Source organism: Drosophila suzukii, assembly GCF_043229965.1.
Source record: "Drosophila suzukii chromosome X unlocalized genomic scaffold, CBGP_Dsuzu_IsoJpt1.0 scf_Xc, whole genome shotgun sequence".
Lineage (NCBI taxonomy): Eukaryota > Metazoa > Arthropoda > Insecta > Diptera > Drosophilidae > Drosophila > Drosophila suzukii.
The window spans coordinates 5084861-5099664 of NW_027255894.1; positions in this window are offsets into that span (position 1 = coordinate 5084861).

The following is a 14804-nucleotide window of genomic DNA, read 5'->3' on the forward strand; positions in this document are numbered from 1 at the left end:
ATTTCGATATGGCATACCTCTATGAGCTTGTGGAATGATAATGTTGTTACCTGCATTAAAATATATAACTTTAAAGGTAGTAAAAAATATGACCGTTTTTATGTGATTGATTTAAATTTTGCGAAGGTTTACTGAAATGGGCCTTCTTTACATCTTTAAAAGCCCATAACTTGGTCAAATGAACTCGGCTTTCGATATGGCATACCTTTATAGGCTTGTGGAATGATTATGTTGCTATCTGCATTAAAATATATAACTTTAAAGGTAGTAAAAAATATGACCGTTTTTATGTCATTGATTTTAATTTTGCGAAGGTTTACTGAAATGGGTCTTCTTCCCATCTTTAAAAGCCAATAACTTGGTCAAATGAACTCGGCTTTCGATATGGCATACCTTTATAGGCTTGTGGAATGATTATGTTGCTATCTGCATTAAAATATATAACTTTAAAGGTAGTAAAAAATATGACGGTTTTTATGTCTTTGACTTTAATTTTGCGAAGGTTTACTGAAATGGGCCTTCTTTACATCTTTAAAAGTCCATAACTTGGTCAGAAGGACTCGGATTTCGATATGGCATACCTCTATTGGCTTGTGGAATGATTATGTTGTTTATGTGCATTTAAATATATAACTTTAAAGGTAGTAAAAAATATGACCGTTTTTAGTCACTGATTTAAATTTTGCAAAGGTTTACTGAATGAGCCTTCTTTCCATCTTTAAAAGCCCATAACCTGGTCAAAAGGACTCGGATTTCGATATGGCATACCTCTATGGGCTTGTGGAATGATTATGTTGTTATCTGCATTAAAATATATAACTTTAAAGGTAGTAAAAAATATGACCGTTTTTATTGTAATAAGCAATAAATGTACTCCGGCGATAGCTTTAGTTTTAACTCTTTATTTCTTAATTTCACAACCGCTTCCTTCGAACGTATAACACAGAGTGTCGCAACGATTCTCCCTCTTCCTACTTCTCGCTCATCCGTGTGAGCGAGGCAGGTATACGTATCTGCGATCTCCTATGCTGCAGTACTTGGTAGAAAGGGATGACAATATAACGTTTACAGTTAACTTAAACTAGGTTTCCCGCTTATTCTATAGTACAGTGGGTGTCGTGTTAATATATTACATCATATGTCGTACAGTGGGCCATGTCAGTATATGTCCTACTACAACTCGGCCATCCTGACTGTATGATCCCCTGATCACTGTGAACATCAATTAAAGTTTATTTATTTACAAAATGTGTTGCAGTTCTTATTAATTTATCTTATAAGTAGTGATAATTATTTTTATACATATTTTATTTCTGTTTTTTTTTTTCATTTCTTTTTGGAACCTACCCAATGCTTAATATTATTTATGCTCCATACACCTTGATAAGGGTTGCGTGATACCTGGAATCCTTCAACATCTTTTAACAAAAATCTGTCATTTCTAAGTACTTTTGAAATTACATACGGGCCCTTGTTCTTCGGAATTAACTTTCTAGAGACGCCAGTTGTGCTATCGAAATTCTTCACCATAACGTAATCTCCTTTTTTATATTGTGACGGTTTTTTAGCTTTCCTATCATATTGCAGTTTGTTGTATGCTTGTGCTTTTTCTTGACATTTTCCTGCTATGATTCTAACGTTTTCCAGGTCTCTGTCTTCTGGTGCATTATCTAATTCTTCAAGCTTTTCTTTTAATTCGTCTACTACTTTTCCTCTTTGCTCTAAGCCGAATAACATTTTGCTTGGACTTTGTTTAATACTACGATGTTGGGTGTTATTTAACACATGCTCTACTTTATCTATAACTAAGTCCCAGTATATACCTTTCTCTGGCTCTACCAGTTTGGCTATCATTGGCCCAAGACTTCTGTTTATTCTTTCTACCTGGCCATTTGCTTGAGGTGATCCTGTTGCTATTTTCATGTGCTTAATATCGAACTCTAACATAAAATCGTCAAATTCCTTGGAAGTGAAACAGCTACCTCTATCTGAAATAATGCACTTGGGCTTGCTGTATGCTCTAAAATAATCCTTGAGTGCTATGATAACTTCTCGGGTATTTGTTGTCTTTGTGGTATATAAACGTACAAACTTAGTAAAACCGTCAACGACGACAAATATATGTTTCTTTGATCTTCCTGAATCAACTGGACCATAATGGTCAATGTGGATAAGTTCAAAGGGCTTACTACCTTTTGGAATTGAATGTAAAAATCCTTCTTTACCTGTATTAGGGGAAAATGCTACACATTTTAGGCAGTTATTTATATGGCTCATACACTTCTCCTTGGCGTTTGGAAACCAATAACTTTTTGCAATAATATCTAACATTTTGTCTCTCCCTATGTGACCGATTTCATTGTGGTATTTGAAGAGTATATGCTCTTCCATATCAATAGGTACATAAAATAACAATCTTTCATCGTTACTTTTTCTATAGACTATTCCGTTTCTCATTTCGAACAATTTATGCTCCTGTTCCTCTAACTGTTTCTTTATCTTCTGAACTTTTGGGTCCTTGGCTTGGCAAATAACCAGGTTGTCTTCGAATGAATTTGTTTCTACTATTAAAATGTTTGTACACCTGCTAAGGGCGTCAACGTGTTGCATTCTGTTTCCTTCCCTATGTATTAGATCGTAGTCATAATTTTGCAGCTCTAATGCCCATCTAGCTATACGCGGATTCAGCTCGATTTTATTAAGTGTTAACGTGAGAGAGTTACAGTCAGTTATAATCTTGAAATGCCTACCAAATAAATATATCCTAAATCTACGCAATGCGTGAATAATGGCCATGGTTTCAAGCTCAAAACTATGGTATTTCGATTCAGCAATGCTGGTGCGTTTGGAAAAATAAAAAATGGGGTGCAATTTTCCATCTTCTTTCTTTTGGAGTAGTACGGCTCCGAAACCAAGAGCGCTGGCATCGCAATGTAGCTCTACTTCGTCTTTGTGGTTATATAAGGCTAGCACTGGCGCTTCAACTAACTTATTTTTAAGCATCATAAAGCAGCTCATTTCCTTTTCTCCAAAATGGAATTTCTCGTCTTTTCTCAAGAGATCATATAAAGGTTTGGCTAGAGTCGAAAAATCTTTAATGAATCTACGGAAATAAGAACATAAGCCCAAAAAACTTTGGACATGTTGCGTTTTGTCTGGTATCGGAAAATTTTGAATTGCCTCTATTCCTTTATCATCAGCTCTGATGCCCTCGCCGTTTATAATGAAACCCAAATATTTAATGCTTTGTTGCAGGAACTCACATTTATCCATGCGTAGCTCCAACTTATTCTTTGCTAATCTGTGAAACACCTCCTTTAAAATCTGAAAATGTTCATTAACATCTTTGCTAGCGATCATAATGTCGTCCATGTACACAATTACTTGATCCTTTCTAATAAGATCATCGAAGATTTTATTTATAAATCTTTGAAAAACTGCTGAAGCCGTTTTCAGTCCCATTGGCATTCTAAGAAATTCAAATTGGCCTAACGGTGTTACAAAAGAAGTATACTTAATTGATTCTTTATTGACAAAAACGTGAAAGTAACCGTTTTTTAAATCAAGTTTTGAAAATACTTTTTTACTAGCTAACTTGTCTAACAGGTCATCGATAAGCGGTATAGGGTAATTGTCTTTAATTAAAACCCTGTTGAGTTTTCTAAAATCTATGCAAAGTCGTATGTCCCCGGTTTTTTTCTTCACTAAAACTATGGGAGAAGCAAATTCAGACTGGCTTGGCTGAATGATCCCGTTCTCTAAATAATCGTCCAAAAGTTTTTGCAGTTTTTCTTTTTCCGCGTAGGCAAGCCGCCGCGGAGCACAGCTAAACGGTTTCGAGCTTTCTAAATTAAGTTTTATCTCACTTTTAATAAACGGTTCCTTTGGTTTCTCTACCCTAATGTAATTGTATTCAATTATCTTCTTTAATTGAGGTAGAAGATCTTGATTATCAATTGTACCGCATATGTAATCAGTGTCTTCGTCATCCATATAGTTTATGCTAAGCATTTCACGAATCGTTTTAGACATATTGCTTTCATTTTCGTTATTGACTATACCGCCCTCACTAACTTCGTCGATGGACGGACCGGATGCCTTACTGACTATAGGGTCGCCTTTATTCCTGATCGAAACTCTTATTGCTCCACAATCTCTAAAACTAACTGTTTCAGTACCTGTGCTACCACTTTTTTGTATAACTGTATCATCAACTTCTTCGCTAAATGAATCAGTTATTGAATTACTAATTGTATTACCAATTGTTTTTTTAACTGTATCTTTTACTGTTTCTTTAACTTTATCATTAATTGGTTTGCTAACTGTATCACTAACTGTGTCACTAACTGTTTCCCTAACTGTATTACTAACTGTTTCCCTAACTGTTTCACTAACTGTATCACTAACTGTGTCACTAACTGTTTCCCTAACTGTATTACTAACTGTTTCCCTAGCTGTTTCACTAACTGTATCACTAACTGTTTCACTAACTGTATCACTAACTGTATCACTAACTGTTTCACTAACTGTTTCACTAACTGTTTCACTAACTGTTTCCTTCAGAATTTCGATAGCACTTTCCGGCTCCTTGCTAGCATCTAAATTATGCGTTAATTTGAATTCCCACGCATTGCATACTCTTTCATTACAATCGGCATTCGTAGGCTCAATTGTGATCATTTTTAAGGCGCTTAAATCTAATTCTAAGTCGCAAGCATCCATAAAATTCCTCCCAAGAACAACCTCATGGCTCATAGACTCATTGGGCACAATATAAAGGTAAAAATAACATTTCAATCGATTTTTAATTATGTAACAAAGTATTCTTCCATAAATTTTCAGTTGGCTTTTATTCAGCCCAAAGTAGTTTTCAGAGACGGACTCCATCTTAATTTTAGAGGAAATAACAGCTGTTTTGGCGAATGATATTGGGCTGCCAGTGTCTATGAGGCATGCTGCAATTAATGGGGTTCTAGGACTGTTGTAAAAAAATATTTGTATAAATCTTACGTATTTATTTGCATTTGCGCTTTTACGCTCAGGGCACTGACCCACAAAGTGTCCAAATTTGCCACATGCGTAGCATGATCCGGGCTCTCGTTTCGGTTTCTGACAGTCCTTGGCGTAGTGGCCCTTTGAGTTGCAATTGGCGCAACGGAAGTCCTTTGTGTCTGCAATCTTTCCGGAAGAGCGCTGCGAAGAATTGACCTCCTGTTTTCGTTCAGGTAAACGGATTGCAGAGAAGGCTTTCAAAATCTGCCCAGGTTCGGCGAAACATTGTATGCGAGCTTGGTCGCGTAGCCCTGGTGCTGGAATTCCTTCGATGATGTTTTCGAGGAGCTCCTCCTTGTCGATGTTTATAACGTTGGCCAGCATAACTTTCTCCTCGAAATAAGAAGCGAACCTTTCTCCTGAACGCCACTGACGATTTTGGAACGCGTTCCTCAGCTCCCCCTTTGACATCTTAGTTGCAAATGCTAGGATCAGCTGCTCGCAAAGGTGGTCGGTTGGCTCCAAAATGCGTGTTGCGTTTGCGTGCAGCCAAACTTGGGCTTTTCCTTTTAGTTTGGCAATAAGAAGCATGCGCACACCAAACGAGTCCAAGTTGTACACCTGCGCAATGTTTTGCAGCTGTGTGACCCAGTTACGGGCACACGAGTTGCCGTCGTAGTCCATCGTTACTTCCTTTGCCAATGCGAGTGTTGTTGCGGGAGATTGTAACAATTTGTTTACATTTGCAAACTGGCATTGATCAGCACTGTCTGTGGCGTGCTTTCCAACACTAGAGTTATCGATATCAAAGTTATCCCTGGCGCTGTTAACCCTGGGGCTGTTAGCGTTAACAGCGTCAATGCAAGCGAAACTGTTAGGGTTGCCAGAAGTTTCGATGTTGCATTCGATGACGTCATGGACTTCCTGAGCATGATTTGGCTTGTCCCTGGTGACGTCAGCGATCTCCGCCTGAAGCTGTTGCAATATGGCCTTGTTTGCGGCGATTTCGTCGAGAATTTTCTGCAGCTTCACCCTTTCGACATCTACCAGAGAAACGTTCTCCGTGCGTATATCGTCCACTGCCTGTGACGTCATCGTACCAGAGTCGAACAGAGCTTCCTGTGCGCCTTCCAAATGTTGTTGCAGCGGCAATGATGCGGCTCCCTCTAATTCGGTTTCTAGCGGCTGCTGGCTGTTGAATGAGGCTCCATTTGGTGGATCACCACGTGCTTCTGATGATAGGGTCTGCAGACGCGCCATCAATTCTGCTTTCGAGCCTGAGGTTTGCAGCCCGAGCACATTTAGCCAGTTTTTTAACTGAACGACCGTGAATTGATTTAAATCTATGTCAGGCATTTTGAGTAAGAACCACTTCTGATATTGTAATAGGCAATAAATGTACTCCGGCGATAGCTTTAGTTTTAACTCTTTATTTCTTAATTTCACAACCGCTTCCTTCGAACGTATAACACAGAGTGTCGCAACGATTCTCCCTCTTCCTACTTCTCGCTCATCCGTGTGAGCGAGGCAGGTATACGTATCTGCGATCTCCTATGCTGCAGTACTTGGTAGAAAGGGATGACAATATAACGTTTACAGTTAACTTAAACTAGGTTTCCCGCTTATTCTATAGTACAGTGGGTGTCGTGTTAATATATTACATCATATGTCGTACAGTGGGCCATGTCAGTATATGTCCTACTACATTATGTCATTGATTTTAATTTTGCGAAGGCTTATTGAAATGGGCCTTATTTCCATCTTTAAAAGCCCATTACTTGGTCAAATGAACTCGGATTTCGATATGGCATACCTCTATGGGCTTGTGTAATGACTATGTTGTTACCTGCGTTAAAATATATAACTTTAAAGGTAGTAAAAAATATGAAAGTTTTATGTGATTGATTTTAATTTTGCGAAGGTTTACTGAAATGGGCCTTTTTTACATCTTTAAAAGCCCATAACTTGGTCAAATGAACTCGGCTTTCGATATGGAATGGTTATGTTGTTATCTGCATTAAAATATATAACTTTAAAGGTAGTTAAAAATATGACCGTTTTATGTCATTGAATTTAATTTTGCGAAGGTTTACTGAAATGGGCCTTCTTTCATTCTTTAAAAGCCAATAACTTGGTCAAATGAACTCGTATTTCGATATGGCATACCTCTATGGGCTTGTGGAATGATTATGTTGTTATCTGCATTAAAATATATAACTTTAAAGGTAGTGAAAAATATGACCGTTTTTATGTCATTGACTTTAATTTTGCGAAGGTTTACTGAAATGGGCCTTCTTTACATCTTTAAAAGTCCATAACTTGGTCAAAAGGACTCGGATTGTATGGCATACCACTATTGACTGTGGAATGATTATGTTGTTATGTGCATTAAAATATATAGCTTTAAAGGTAGTAAAAAATATGACGGTTTTATGTCATTGACTTTAATTTTGCGAAGGTTTACTGAAATGGGCCTTCTTTCCATCTTTAAAAGCCCATAACTTACCAATGAACTCGGATTTCGATATGGCATACATTTATAGGCTTGTGGAATGATTATGTTGTTATCTGCATTAAAATATATAACTTTAAAGGTAGTAAAAAATATGACCGTTTTTATGTCATTGATTTTAATTTTGCGAAGGTTTACTGAAATGGGCCTTCTTTCCATCTTTAAAAGCCCATAACCTGGTCAAAAGAACTCGGATTTCGTTATGGCATACCTCTATGGGCTTGTGGAATGATTATGTTGTTATATGCATTAAAATATATATCTTTAAAGGTAGTAAAAAATATGACCGTTTTTATGTATGATTCTAATTTTGCGAAGGTTAACTGAAATTGGCCTTCCTTCCATCTTTAAAAGCCCATAACGGTGTCGAATGAACTCGGATTTCGATATGGCATACCTTTATGGGCTTGTGGAATGATTATGTTGTTATCTGCATTAAAATATATAACTTTAAAGGTAGTAAAAAATATGACCGTTTTTATGTCATTGATTTTAATTTTGCGAAGGTTTACTGAAATGGGCCTTCTTTCCATCTTTAAAAGCCCATAGCTTGGTCAAATGAACTCGGATTTCGATATGACATACCTTTATAGGCTTGTGGAATTATTTTGTTGTTATCTGCATTAAAATATTTAACTTTAAAGGTAGTACAAAATATGACGGTTTTTATGTCCTTGACTTTAATTTTGCGAAGGCTTACTGAAATGGGCCTTCTTTACATCTTTAAAAGTCCATAACTTGGTCAAAAGGACTCGGATTTCGATATGGCATACCTCTATTGGCTTGTGGAATGATTATGTTGTTATGTGCATTTAAATATATAACTTTAAAGGTAGTAAAAAATATGACCGTTTTTAGTCACTGATTTTAATTTTGCAAAGGTTTACTGAAATGAGCCTTCTTTCCATCTTTAAAAGCCCATAACCTGGTCAAAAGGACTCGGATTTCGATATGGCATACCTCTATGGGCTTGTGGAATGATTATGTTGTTACCTGCATTAAAATATATAACTTTAAAGGTAGTAAAAAATATGACCGTTTTTATGTCATTGATTTTAATTTTGCGAAGGTTTACTGAAATGGGCCTTCTTTCCATCTTTAAAAGCCCATAACTTGGTCAAATGAACTCGTATTTCGATATGGCATACCTCTATGGGCTTGTGGAATGACTATGTTGTTACCTGCATTAAAATATATAACTTTAAAGGTAGTAAAAAATATGACCGTTTTTATGTGGTTGATTTTAATTTTGCGAAGGTTTACTGAAATGGGCCTTCTTTACATCTTTAAAAGCCCATAACTTGATCAAATGAACTCGGCTTTCGATATGGAATGGTTATGTTGTTATCTGCATTAAAATATATAACTTTAAAGGTAGTTAAAAATATGACCGTTTTTATGTCATTGATTTTAATTTTGCGAAGGTTTACTGAAATGGGCCTTCTTTCCAGCTTTAAAAGCCAATAACTTGGTCAAATGAACTCGTATTTCGATATGGCATACCTCTATGAGCTTGTGGAATGATAATGTTGTTACCTGCATTAAAATATATAACTTTAAAGGTAGTAAAAAATATGACCGTTTTTATGTGATTGATTTAAATTTTGCGAAGGTTTACTGAAATGGGCCTTCTTTACATCTTTAAAAGCCCATAACTTGGTCAAATGAACTCGGCTTTCGATATGGCATACCTTTATAGGCTTGTGGAATGATTATGTTGCTATCTGCATTAAAATATATAACTTTAAAGGTAGTAAAAAATATGACCGTTTTTATGTCATTGATGTTAATTTTGCGAAGGTTTACTGAAATGGGTCTTCTTCCCATCTTTAAAAGCCAATAACTTGGTCAAATGAACTCGGATTTCAATATGGCATACCTTTAGGGGCTTGTGGAATTATTTTGTTGTTATCTGCATTAAAATATTTAACTTTAAAGGTAGTAAAAAATATGACGGTTTTTATGTCTTTGACTTTAATTTTGCGAAGGTTTACTGAAATGGGCCTTCTTTCCATCTTTAAAAGTCCATAACTTGGTCAGAAGGACTCGGATTTCGATATGGCATACCTCTATTGGCTTGTGGAATGATTATGTTGTTTATGTGCATTTAAATATATAACTTTAAAGGTAGTAAAAAATATGACCGTTTTTAGTCACTGATTTAAATTTTGCAAAGGTTTACTGAAATGAGCCTTCTTTCCATCTTTAAAAGCCCATAACCTGGTCAAAAGGACTCGGATTTCGATATGGCATACCTCTATGGGCTTGTGGAATGATTATGTTGTTATCTGCATTAAAATATATAACTTTAAAGGTAGTAAAAAATATGACCGTTTTTATGTCATTGATTTTAATTTTGCGAAGGCTTATTGAAATGGGCCTTATTTCCATCTTTAAAAGCCCATTACTTGGTCAAATGAACTCGGATTTCGATATGGCATACCTCTATAGGCTTGTGTAATGACTATGTTGTTACCTGCGTTAAAATATATAACTTTAAAGGTAGTAAAAAATATGACCGTTTTTATGTGATTGATTTTAATTTTGCGAAGGTTTACTGAAATGGGCCTTCTTTACATCTTTAAAAGCCCATAACTTGGTCAAATGAACTCGGCTTTCGATATGGAATGGTTATGTTGTTATCTGCATTAAAATATATTATTTTAAAGGTAGTTAAAAATATGACCGTTTTATGTCATTGAATTAAATTTTGCGAAGGTTTACTGAAATGGGCCTTCTTTCATTCTTTAAAAGCCAATAACTTGGTCAAATGAACTCGTATTTCGATATGGCATACCTCTATTGGCTTGTGGAATGATTATGTTGTTATGTGCATTTAAATATATAACTTTAAAGGTAGTAAAAAAAATGACCGTTTTTAGTCACTGATTTTAATTTTGCAAAGGTTTACTGAAATGAGCCTTCTTTCCATCTTTAAAAGCCCATAACCTGGTCAAAAGGACTCGGATTTCGATATGGCATACCTCTATGGGCTTGTGGAATGTTTATGTTGTTACCTGCATTAAAATATATAACTTTAAAGGTAGTAAAAAATATGACCGTTTTTATGTCATTGATTTTAATTTTGCGAAGGTTTACTGAAATGGGCCTTCTTTCCATCTTTAAAAGCCCATAACTTGGTCAAATGAACTCGTATTTCGATATGGCATACCTCTATGGGCTTGTGGAATGACTATGTTGTTACCTGCATTAAAATATATAACTTTAAAGGTAGTAAAAAATATGACCGTTTTTATGTGATTGATTTTAATTTTGCGAAGGTTTACTGAAATGGGCCTTCTTTACATCTTTAAAAGCCCATAACTTGATCAAATGAACTCGGCTTTCGATATGGAATGGTTATGTTGTTATCTGCATTAAAATATATAACTTTAAAGGTAGTTAAAAACATGACCGTGTTATGTCATTGATTTTAATTTTGCGAAGGTTTACTGAAATGGGCCTTCTTTCCAGCTTTAAAAGCCAATAACTTGGTCAAATGAACTCGTATTTCGATATGGCATACCTCTATGAGCTTGTGGAATGATAATGTTGTTACCTGCATTAAAATATATAACTTTAAAGGTAGTAAAAAATATGACCGTTTTTATGTGATTGATTTAAATTTTGCGAAGGTTTACTGAAATGGGCCTTCTTTACATCTTTAAAAGCCCATAACTTGGTCAAATGAACTCGGCTTTCGATATGGCATACCTTTATAGGCTTGTGGAATGATTATGTTGCTATCTGCATTAAAATATATAACTTTAAAGGTAGTAAAAAATATGACCGTTTTTATGTCATTGATTTTAATTTTGCGAAGGTTTACTGAAATGGGTCTTCTTCCCATCTTTAAAAGCCAATAACTTGGTCAAATGAACTCGGATTTCAATATGGCATACCTTTAGGGGCTTGTGGAATTATTTTGTTGTTATCTGCATTAAAATATTTAACTTTAAAGGTAGTAAAAAATATGACGGTTTTTATGTCTTTGACTTTAATTTTGCGAAGGTTTACTGAAATGGGCCTTCTTTACATCTTTAAAAGTCCATAACTTGGTCAGAAGGACTCGGATTTCGATATGGCATACCTCTATTGGCTTGTGGAATGATTATGTTGTTTATGTGCATTTAAATATATAACTTTAAAGGTAGTAAAAAATATGACTGTTTTTAGTCACTGATTTACATTTGGCAAAGGTTTACTGAAATGAGCCTTCTTTCCATCTTTAAAAGCCCATAACCTGGTCAAAAGGACTCGGATTTCGATATGGCATACCTCTATGGGCTTGTGGAATGATTATGTTGTTATCTGCATTAAAATATATAACTTTAAAGGTAGTAAAAAATATGACCGTTTTTATGTCATTGATTTTAATTTTGCGAAGGCTTATTGAAATGGGCCTTATTTCCATCTTTAAAAGCACATTACTTGGTCAAATGAACTCGGATTTCGATATGGCATACCTCTATGGGCTTGTGTAATGACTATGTTGTTACCTGCGTTAAAATATATAACTTTAAAGGTAGTAAAAAATATGACCGTTTTTATGTGATTGATTTTAATTTTGCGAAGGTTTACTGAAATGGGCCTTCTTTACATCTTTAAAAGCCCATAACTTGGTCAAATGAACTCGGCTTTCGATATGGAATGGTTATGTTGTTATCTGCATTAAAATATATAACTTTAAAGGTAGTTAAAAATATGACCGTTTTATGCCATTGAATTTAATTTTGCGAAGGTTTACTGAAATGGGCCTTCTTTCATTCTTTAAAAGCCAATAACTTGGTCAAATGAACTCGTATTTCGATATGGCATACCTCTATGGGCTTGTGGAATGATTATGTTGTTATCTGCATTAAAATATATAACTTTAAAGGTAGTGAAAAATATGACCGTTTTTATGTCATTGACTTTATATTTGCGAAGGTTTACTGAAATGGGCCTTTTACATCTTTAAAAGTCCATAACTTGGTCAAAAGGACTCGGATTGTATTGCATACCACTATTGACTGTGGAATGATTATGTTGTTATGTGCATTAAAATAAATAACTTTAAAGGTAGTAAAAAATATGACGGTTTTATGTCATTGACTTTAATTTTGCGAAGGTTTACTGAAATGGGCCTTCTTTCCATCTTTAAAAGCCCATAACTAACCAATGAACTCGGATTTCGATATGGCATACATTTATAGGCTTGTGGAATGATTATGTTGTTATCTGCATTAAAATATATAACTTTAAAGGTAGTAAAAAATATGACCGTTTTTATGTCATTGATTTTAATTTTGCGAAGGTTTACTGAAATGGGCCTTCTTTCCATCTTTAAAAGGCCATAACCTGGTCAAAAGAACTCGGATTTCGTTATGGCATACCTCTATGGGCTTGTGGAATGATTATGTTGTTATATGCATTAAAATATATATCTTTAAAGGTAGTAAAAAATATGACCGTTTTTATGTATGATTCTAATTTTGCGAAGGTTAACTGAAATTGGCCTTCCTTCCATCTTTAAAAGCCCATAACGGTGTCGAATGAACTCGGATTTCGATATGGCATACCTTTATGGGCTTGTGGAATGATTATGTTGTTATCTGCATTAAAATATATAACTTTAAGGGTAGTAAAAAATATGACCGTTTTTATGTCATTGATTTTAATTTTGCGAAGGCTTATTGAAATGGGCCTTATTTCCATCTTTAAAAGCCCATTACTTGGTCAAATGAACTCGGATTTTGATATGGCATACCTGCATGGGCTTGTGGAATGATTATGTTGTTATCTGCATTAAAATATATAACATTAAAGGTAGTAATAAATATGACCGTTTTTACGTCATTGATTTTAATTTTCGAAGGTTTACTGAAATGTGCCTACTTCACATCTTTAAAAGCCCATAACTTGGTCAAATGAACTCGGCTTTCGATATGGCATACCTTTATAGGCTTGTGGAATGATTATGTTGCTATCTGCATTAAAATATATAACTTTAAAGGTAGTAAAAAATATGACCGTTTTTATGTCATTGATTTTATTTTTGCGAAGGTTTACTGAAATGGGCCTTCTTTCCATCTTTAAAAGCCCATAACTTAGTCAAATGAACTCGGATTTCGATATGGCATACCTTTATGGGCTTGTGGAATGATTATGTTGTTATCTGCATTAAAATATATATCTTTAGAGGTAGTAAAAAATATGACGGTTTTTATGTCATTGACTTTAATTTTGCGAAGGTTTACTGAAATGGGCCTTCTTTACATCTTTAAAAGTCCATAACTTGGTCAAAAGGACTCGGATTTTATGGCATACCACTATTGACTGTGGAATGATTATGTTGTTATGTGCATTAAAATATATAACTTTAACGGTAGTAAAAAATATGACGGTTTTATGTCATTGACTTTAATTTTGCGAAGGTTTACTGAAATGGGCCTTCTTTCCATCTTTAAAAGCCCATAACTAACCAATGAACTCGGATTTCGATATGGCATACATTTATGGGCTTGTGGAATGATTATGTTGTTATCTGTATTAAAATATATAACTTTAAAGGTAGTACAAAATATGACCGTTTTTATGTCATTGATTTTAATTTTGCGAAGGTTTACTGAAATGGGCCTTCTTTCCATCTTTAAAAGCCCATAAGCTGGTCAAAAGAACTCGGATTTCGATATGGCATACCTCTATGGGCTTGTGGAATGATTATGTTGTTATATGCATTAAAATATATATCTTTAAAGGTAGTAAAAAATATGACCGTTTTTATGTATGATTCTAATTTTGCGAAGGTTAACTGAAATTGGCCTTCCTTCCATCTTTAAAAGCCCATAACGGTGTCGAATGAACTCGGATTTCGATATGGCATACCTTTATGGGCTTGTGGAATGATTATGTTGTTATCTGCATTAAAATATATAACTTTAAAGGTAGTAAAAAATATGACCGTTTTTATGTCATTGATTTTAATTTTGCGAAGGCTTATTGAAATGGGCCTTATTTCCATCTTTAAAAGCCCATTACTTGGTCAAATGAACTCGGATTTCGATATGGCATACCTCTATGGGCTTGTGTAATGACTATGTTGTTACCTGCGTTAAAATATATAACTTTAAAGGTAGTAAAAAATATGACCGTTTTTATGTGATTGATTTTAATTTTGCGAAGGTTTACTGAAATGGGCCTTCTTTACATCTTTAAAAGCCCATAACTTGGTCAAATGAACTCGGCTTTCGATATGGAATGGTTATGTTGTTATCTGCATTAAAATATATAACTTTAAAGGTAGTTAAAAATATGACCG